This window comes from Balaenoptera musculus, chromosome 16, assembly GCF_009873245.2.
Source record: "Balaenoptera musculus isolate JJ_BM4_2016_0621 chromosome 16, mBalMus1.pri.v3, whole genome shotgun sequence".
Classification (NCBI taxonomy): domain Eukaryota; kingdom Metazoa; phylum Chordata; class Mammalia; order Artiodactyla; family Balaenopteridae; genus Balaenoptera; species Balaenoptera musculus.
The window spans coordinates 69,728,588-69,738,074 of NC_045800.1; the positions used below are offsets into that span (position 1 = coordinate 69,728,588).

General features: G+C 42.2%; 1 pseudogene; it reads left to right on the forward strand.

Moving 5' to 3' along the window:
- Positions 1-3,078: 3,078 nt before the first annotated feature.
- On the forward strand, positions 3,079-3,305 carry LOC118882418 (annotated as a pseudogene).
- The last annotated feature ends 6,182 nt before the right edge of the window (positions 3,306-9,487 follow it).

Genomic DNA, 9,487 nt, shown 5'->3' on the forward strand with positions numbered 1-9,487 from the left:
TGCCCAAATTCAGTGCTTGAAACAGGTCTAATAGGGAGCAATAGGAATGTCGCCAATGAAAGAAAAGAATAATATAAACAATCCCACATGGTGAGTTGGTTACAAATCCAAATCTCCAATTTTCCGTGTAGGAGGAAGATAAGAAAGAGAGAAAAAAAATAACCTGAAAATGTAGGAAGATGTGATGAATACTTTCCTGACTTCTGATTTAGCAACTCTATTTTCTCTCTAGAGTTCTCTCAACAGAGCAATCAAAATGTGATAAAAATTTTATTTTTTATGCATGAGCACTCACTGTGTGCCAGCTGTTATACAAACATTTTATAAACACAATTTCTTGTAATCTTCACAGCTCAGTAAAGTAGATTCTAGGATTATGCCCGGTTTTACTGATGAGAAAAACAGAAGTTCAGGGAAGTTAACTGACTTATCCAAAGTCACACAGGTAGTAAGCTGCATGCTACACTACACAATAAAAAATATATATATACACACACATATATATTATCATCCAGGATAATAGTTCCTGACCCTGGCCACACTTAGAATAACTGGGTAGCCTTTAGCCTAAAATACCAGTGCCTGGGTCCCCCTTCTAAAAATTCTGACTTAAGTGGTCAGGGTGGGGTGCAAGAAATGTTGTTTTATTCTGTTTTAGGTTTCTTTAGGTGATTCTAATATGCAGCCAGGGTTAACAACAACTGAACTATGTCTAATAGAATATGTTAGTGGTTCTCAAACTGTAGCATGCATAAATCACAAGACTCATCCAGAGTTTCTGATTCTGCAGGTATGGTGGGACCTGAGAATCTGCACTTCTAACAAGTCTTCGGGTGACAGCGGGGGCGGCTGCTGGGCTGACACATTGAAAACCGCTGCTCTATGGACAGACTAAATACGGCTGAGACTGGCTAGATGTTCACCAAACCTGTCTTCTCTTCCTGATACATAGTTAAGCTACATTTCCCAGCCTACTTTGCATCTAGATGGGGCCACATGGCTAATTCTCACCAACAGCATATGCGTGGAGGTGATGTATCACTTTGGGTCTGAGGCACTTGAGAGCAAGTGAGCCTTTTCCATGCTGTCTCTCTCTTTCCTTACCTACTAGCTAGATGCAAAGGATCCACTTTCTGAGACCCTATAAGATAGTAGAAACGCTGAGTCTCTAAATGACTGCATGGAACACGTGAACCCCATTCCCAAGGACCCACGTAGACTATCATGTGAGTAACCAATAAACCTTTATTGTTTCTTATAAGCCACTGAGGATTATAAGAGTGGTTTTTTCAGCAGTTAGCCCTGTCCAGATGAAAACACTGCACTAATACAACCATGACCTTGTAGGCAAGCCATGAGACCTCTCTGAGCCTCAGTTTCATCATCTATAAACGGGAAACAGACTAAAAGGAGCTCAAAGATCTCTTTCATGTCTAATAGTTTATGGTTCTATGAAAACAGTAATAATTCCAAAGTTAAGTGAAAATAATACTAAGTACAAAGAGAAGTAAGAATCTGTTTCACTCAGCATTGTCTAGGGTACTGCTGGGATACAGAAGAGCACAGGTGTGTTCCCTACACACCTAAAGGTCAAGCTAGAGAAACAAAATTAAAGCACATGATGCCACAGTAAGCAAAACAAGACAATAATAAGCCTACCTTCTGCCTGAAGTCAAAATATGATAAAAAGCAGAGATTCTAATAAATTCTAGACGTGCCCAATGACAACTCAATCCCTCTGGAGACAGAATAAGCAATGGAAACAAGCTACTGGACTTCAATCTGACCAACAAATATAGACTAGACAATGAGAGCTATTCCAGACTTACTTCTGAACAGCAAGAAGTGGTTCATGGTATGGAGGGGGGTGTAATTTTGAGAGAAAGTAATCAAGATCAAAATAAAGGAGGAAAATAGTAAGTGTAGTACATGTATCCTTAATCACTGGGAAAAGTTTCCATTAGCTACCCACAATAAGATTTTCCAGACTTTTAAATGAATGTAAATGTTAATCACAGCTTCCAATGCAAACCAAAAAACTACAACAGATACACACACAAAAAAGCAACCCAAACACGACACTAAAGATGGTCATCAAACCATAAGAGAAGGGAACAAAAGAGGAAAGGAAGAAAAAAGACCTACAAAAACAAACCCAAAACAATTAAGAAAATGGTAATAGGAACATACATATCGATAATCACATTAATCACAGCTTCCTTTGTATCTAGACGGCTCCTACATATTTTTAAGGGATAGGTACATAGATAGATAGAATATGGTAGGTGATATGACATGATATACACACACAAAAGAAACCTGTCACTGTGCTCGTGTAAGTATTCAAAGGTATCTATTACTAGAATAAATGCGATTTTAACAAATTTTCTTACCAAATCCTTCTCCTTGCCATTTTAGCATCTAATTGTCATTAAAACCAAAATGAATGGCTGAATATACAAATAAACTCCTTATGGAAATACCTGACAGAGCAAAACTGAAATTGACTTTTCAGATGGAAAATTATAGCTAACATTTTTTTCTCTCAGAGCTGGTACCAAAACAGTGTAGATCCTATGATAGAGTTAACCAGAATTGCAAAGAACAGTGATCACAGATAATTTACTAAAATGCCTCACAGCTTAGGCTGACAGCTCAGTATAAGAAAAGCAATTGATTTTAGGCTAACATACATGCATAAACAGATAAAAACTGTTAAAATATATTTGTATAGAGAGAAAAACAGTTAGATATTCTCGGCAAACAGGTGTTGACTAGCTACCACTGTGCCAGGGCAGCAAGGCCAGTAAGACTGAGTCCTGGCCATCAGGTTGTTCAGAATCTCCCAGGACAGACAGAGTTCATATAATGAACTACCATCTGGGCCATCATCACTGCTTGTCGGGGTGACTACAGTCTGCACACGCCTCCCATCCTGCGCCCCTCCAGTTCATTCTCACCCTGCAACAAGAATAATTTTTCTAGGGACATCCACTCCCCCTCGGTGGGGAGACTGCTTAGTCCCAGGCCTCGCAGATTTGTTTTTCTCTGTCTGGACTCAAGGCCTCTGTGGCAACCATGCTCCACCAGATCATCGGTCAGGCCAAGAAGCATCTTAGCTTGATCCCCCTCTTCGTGTTTACTGGAGCAGCACCGTATGTCTTGCGCCTGGCATTGTTCAATCCAGATGTCAGCTGGGACAGAAAGAATAACCCAGAACTCTGGAACAAACTAGGTCCCAGTGATCAATGCAAGTGAATGTAGATGACAGCAAACTGAAGAAGAGGGTCCAGACTTCTAAATGAAATGTTTCACTATAAAGCTGCTTAGAATGAAGGTCTTCCAGAAGCCATCTGCACAATTTTCCATGTGACCAGGAAATACTGCCCCTCCAAAGGCACGAAATCGTGTTGGTGTATTGTGTTGGGAATTACACTGATTAATAATCTGAAACTTGAAAAACAAAAAAAGAATAATTTTTCTTTCTTCAGCTGTGCCACACAGCATGTGGGATCTTAGTTCCCTAACCAGGGATCAAAACCACATCCCCTGAAGTGGAAGCATGGAGTCTTAACCACTGGACCCCCAGGGAAGTCCCACGAATAACTGTTCTAAAACTTGTCACTCATCTGTTTAAAATCTGTCCATAGGTTTCCACTGACCTGAGAGCAACATCCAAAGGCTTTACCTAGCAGATAAAACCCTTCATCCACGGGCTTCCCTGGTGGCGCAGTGGTTGAGAATCCGCCTGCCAATGCAGGGGACACGGGTTCGAGCCCCGGTCTGGGAAGATCCCACATGCCGCAGAGCAACTAGGCCCATGAGCCACAACTACTGAGCCTGCGCGTCTGGAGCCTGTGCTCCACAACAAGAGAGACTGCGATAGTGAGAGGCCCACGCACCGCGATGAAGACTGGCCCCCGCTTGCCGCAACTAGAGGAAGCCCTCGCACAGAAATGAAGACCCAACACAGCCAAAAATAAATATATAAATAAATAAAGGCAGCTCTTTGTGGTCAGTGCGGCTACATTTAAAAAAAACAAAAAAACAAAAAAAAACCCTTCACCCTCTTCTTCTGGCCCTCTTAATCCTCTCCACCTTCATTTCCACTCTTCAGCATTAAATCTGTTGATCTCAGGGAAGCAGACCTGAGATGGGAGTAGACGTGCAAGAGACTTTTTGGGGAAAATGCCTGTGAAGGGTAAAGGTGGGGAAGCAGGAGTAGGCAGGGAGAGACTTCAGACTTTGATGCAGGTCTGGCACCTATGAAAGGATAGGAAAGAGGATGAGTTGTGAAGAGTCTCAGACTGCAGACAAATCTAAAAGTTCGAGCCATGCTGATGGGGAGTCCTCAAGGGAAAGCTGGCCAGCAGAGGAGTCCCACATCACACAGGGCTGAGCCTGTACCAGCAGTCCCACCGGGCTCTGTGACTGAGGGGAGGGAAGGGAAGCAAGGAAAGAGGAGAAGGAGGGAGAGGGAGAGAGACCGTGTTTTGTTCACCATGGTATACCAAATGACTATCACATTAGTGGCATATAGCTCAATCTTAGTAAATGTTTACTGAATGAATGATGGACTAAGTTTGATGGGGGCACAGAGGAAGGAGCCATTAATCATGTCTGGGAGGGAAATGGAAGTAAGTATTTACCAACATGCTTAAAATATTAAGACTGAGTTGTGACTGGTGGAAGGCTCTAACTCACAGAGTGTAACTTCCAATCTGGTCTTCTCTGACTTCTCTCAACAAGGGCAGATACCAAGCTAGAATGAACATAGAAGGGGGACAGGTCTACATCCTTCTCAGAAGAAGTGGAAATTTTGTTTGTTTGTTTGTTTACAATTGTTATCAATAATAATGATATATATGTGTATGCAAATGAGAGGAGTATACCAAACTATTAGTTACAGTTGTCTTTTAAAAGGTACTTATAGACGCCTTTTTTTTAAATTTATTTATTTATATTTTATTTTTGGCTGTGTCGGGTCTTCGTTTCTGTGCGAGGGCTTCCTCCAGTTGCGGCAAGTGGGGGCCACTCTTCATCGCGGTGCGCGGGCCTCTCACTATCGCGGCCTCTCTTGTTGCGGAGCACAGGCTCCAGACGCGCAGGCTCAGTAGTTGTGGCTCACGGGCTTAGTCACTCCGCGTCATGTGGGATCTTCCCAGATCAGGGCTCGAACCCGTGTCCCCTGCATTGGCAGGCAGACTCTCAACCACTGCGCCACCAGGGAAGCCCCGAAGTGGAAATTTTTAAAGCTTTATATTCTGGGAAGCAAATCACAATTTTAGAGGTGATGTATTTGAATCTCCAAGAACTCAGAGAAGATAAGGGGAAGAAGCAACGGGGAAAACTGCCAAAGAGAATGTGAGGTGTATCTAGGAAATCTTTTCATAAGCATTCAGTAAATGAATGATTCTGGCCAGGGGAGTTATTATTGCTTCCCATTCCCCCTACTGAGAGATCCTTCTTCATCAAAATAACCATCAGCAATGAAATTATAATAGCCAGTATCTAATCCTTTCAAAGTTAGATTTATGGATTGTATCATGATCATTAGGGACATTATTTCTCTGAGCAAAACAGGAAACAAATACACTTCCCAGGGACCTGTAACTCCAATACGGTACCATCTGTAGTATTATAGTTAAGAAGTCATTACAAACGCCAAGTTACTTCCTGATGCATCAATGTATACATCACAGCAGGAATTCCCTCTGATTCCAGCCTTGCCTAGACCCTTAAAATCAATTGCTATAATCCTCAGTCCCACTCCACATCTGCTTTATTGTGAGGAAAAGAAATGCATTCACAGCAACTCTTGAGTGAAAGAGTTCTAGAAATAAATACAGAGATGAGGAAGGTCCTGTAACTCCATCCCTCTGCTATCATCACTAATTACCCCTCTTCCATTCCAAGCCTCCCCAGGTTATGCTTGCCTGCCTGCTTGCGTAGAAGTCAGATATGTCAAAGGAGATGGCCCCAGAAGCCCAAGTCAAAGCAGCCTTAGGCGTAAGTGAAACTGATAGTCATATGCACTGTGAGGGACCCAGAGAAGAGCCTCCAGCCTCCGAAAATTCTCTCTCACTGACATTTGTACTAAGGCTGAAATTTCTATACTGAAATTTTTCTTCTAAAGGAAGAAGGCATTATCAGAAACCAAGATCTTGCATAGCAACAGAACTCATCTGTATCCACTTTCCCTTACCTCCAAACAAACTTCCCTAACAGTATATACTCCCCTCCTGAAATACGATGGTCGGTCACTTGCCTTCAGATAAGAAACAGAGTTCACCTGGATCATGAAGTTGGGGGAAGGTGGTCATTTCTAGACCAATCTCTCTTGGACAGCAGAACTTCCTGCCTAGGAGGTAGGTGTTATTATCTCCTTTACACAGATGAAAACCCAGTGTAGAAATGCCCCCAATTGTTAAATACCTCACTCAAACACACCTCTGAGGGGCTGCATGCCAGCTAGTAAATGAAGGTACTCTACCTGGGAAGCTCACACTCCCTTTTCTCACGCTCTCAGCTCCTTCCCATCCTTCAGAACTTAGCTTAACTGCTACCGTCTCAGAGCAGCCTTCCCTGGCCACTCAGTCTAAAGTTGGTCATCTCTATTTTCTCTCACAGTACCCTATTATTTTCCTTCAACACATTTATTATAGTTTGTAAGTATATACTTACTCCTCTGTTTGCTTATATTCGGTCTGGTTTTTGCAGTAGACTGTAAACTCCACAAGTGCAGAGATCATCCCTCTCCTCAGTAGAACAGCCTTGTACATAATTGATGCTCAATAAGCATTGCCTAAATGAATAATGGGTAGAGTTGCATTTCTAATCCAAATTGCCTAATTATTACCACTATGCGTGCTGCCTCCCCGTAAATGTGAGAATAAACTCCATTTGAAGCCTGAAGCCTCTCATTCAGTAAGACTTCTTCCATTGGAGCTGAGGTGATTGCACAAAATTCTCTCGCAGCCCTCAAGGAGAGGCTGCTCATCCCCATCATGCTCCTCAATCCCTGGGGTCAGCCTGGGCAATCTCCCTGGGGACTTTCTCCAAGTTGTTCTGATTTGACCTTCAAAACTCCACCACCACCCTTGAAGCTCAAACCATCTGATTCTAGCACCGGATTAGGTTTCAGCATCTATATTTATTCACATTATCCTAAAAGTATACACGAGTTTTCTAGAGCAGAGGTACTATTACTTACAGCAATAACCACATCAGTTCTCCTCTGGCTCAATTCTTTCCTTTGCGGCTATGCGATGAGAACCAGAGGTCAGCCTACCTATACCAGGATCTATACTATAGGGAAGGGACCCAAAACATGAAGCTGCGAGCTTATCTAGGATGAGGGCAGCTGTCCCCTTTCCCCTGTGAGAGAGAAAAAACTTTTCTCCCCAGTGCAAACAAATGAACCTTGGGAAGAGAAGGGAATGACTCCTGAGTTCTGGTCCTTTGGAATATAAATAAATGTCTCCAGGAAGAAGCCAAGCATCTACAAATTAACAATCTCTTCAACGTCTCCATGATACTAGGTTTCATTCCTCTTCTGAAATGTAAGCATTTACCTTGGGAGGTAAACTTCTCAGGATGGTCTCTTACTGTCTAACCACCCTTTAAATACAAGACTTGTCCTGTGACCCCAATCCCAGGTTTCTTTGCTCAGAAAGCCTTAACCATACGGAAACATAAAAATATTTTCTCTACAGCCCCACACCACCCTCTGGTCCTGCTCGAGCTGCCATCTCCTGATTTCCTATTCATTCTTCCATTTTCATGAGCAACTTTAGGTATTAGCTCTTGAATCTCCTCTAAATTCTGCCATCATCCTGGAGAATTCTAACGCCCTTGTGGACAAATGTTGGGGAAGTGGGGAAGCCTGATACTCAGACAAAACTGAGGTAACCAGCATGAAAAGCATATCAGTCAGGGTCAAATCTGGAAAACAGTAACCACTCTACATACTCCAAGTATGGAGGGTTTAACACAAGGAATTAGAGGTAGCTAGAAGAGCTGGGGAAGTGAAACTCAGGAAATTCACTGCTAAAAAACCTGTGCTTACATGGAAGCAACCTAAGTGTCCATCAACAGATGAGTGGATAAAGAAGATGTGGCACATATATACAATGGAATATTACTCAGCCATAAAAAGGAACGAAACTGAGTTATTTGTAGTGAGGTGGATGGACCCAGAGTCTGTCATACAGAGTGAAGTAAGTCAGAAAGAGAAAAACAAATACCGTATGCTAACACATATATATGGAATCTAAAAAAAAAAAATGGTTCTGAAGAACGTAGGGGCAGGGCAGGAATGAAGAAGCAGACATAGAGAATGGACTTGAGGACACCGGGAGGGGGAAGGGTAAGCTGGGATGAAGTGAGCGAGTGGCATGGACATATATACACTACCAAATGTAAAATAGATAGCTAGTGGGAAGCAGCTGCATAGCACAGGGAGATCAGCTCGGTGCTTTGTGACCACCTAGAGGGGTGGGATAGGGAGGGTGGGAGGGAGACACAAGAGGGAGGGGATATGGGGATATATGTATACGTATAGATGATTCACTGTGTTATACAGCAGAAACTAACACACCATTGTAAAGCAATTATACTCCAACAAAGATGTTAAAAAAAAAAACCTGTGCTTATAGCATAGACTTGAATGTCTTATAAGAAGCTCGCTAAGAAGTTGCTTCAAATGCCATGTCTTTATCTCCCCTCAGCACCTCCTAAGAGAGTAATGGCCTCTCCTCCCCAACCTTCCCATCTCCCCTCATTGGTGGACCCTAACCCAGCTTCAGGGTCAGAAGAGGGAAGAGGATTCAGGGAAACTCAGGTTTCTGCCCTAAAAGAGAGATCATACAAGGGGTTTGAAGCTGATTCCAAGTTGACAACAGATAATCCAGCACAAGGCTGGAGTCATGGTCTTCTCTGTTTCTTCTCTGTTTCTTCTCCTATTTGAAAGCATTTATGATAGAGAATCCCTCCGACAGCTTTTGCTTTTATTCTTCTCAAGAGATGGCCTCTGGGAGCCACTTGCTGGAGAGAATTGCTTTCATTATATATTTGGTCATCCCAACCAGGAAGTCCTCAACTTTCTTTTCAGCAAAGATAAACTGCTCCAATAAAAATTTAAAAAATAAAAAGATAAACACAGAGAGATGATGATACCCCTAAACCATCTCTTAAATACTAAATTAAAATGTTGAATATAAATCTACAAATGGAATGTAGCAGCTTCCTGAATACATCCAGAAGTGGTTCCATTGCTACATTTTCAAGGAGCCCATTCTGGACCATTTTCATTAGGGAAGAATTTCCTCTTAAATCATGAAATTCAAACCATGAATATCAAATATCCTTTAGTGTTTCAGGTTTTCATGACTGAAAACTTCAGTGCTTTTTCTGCTACATTAAGTAAAAATGGAAAAGTAAAATAGTTGAATGAGTGGTGGCATGAAATTTCATTTAACTCAGCATG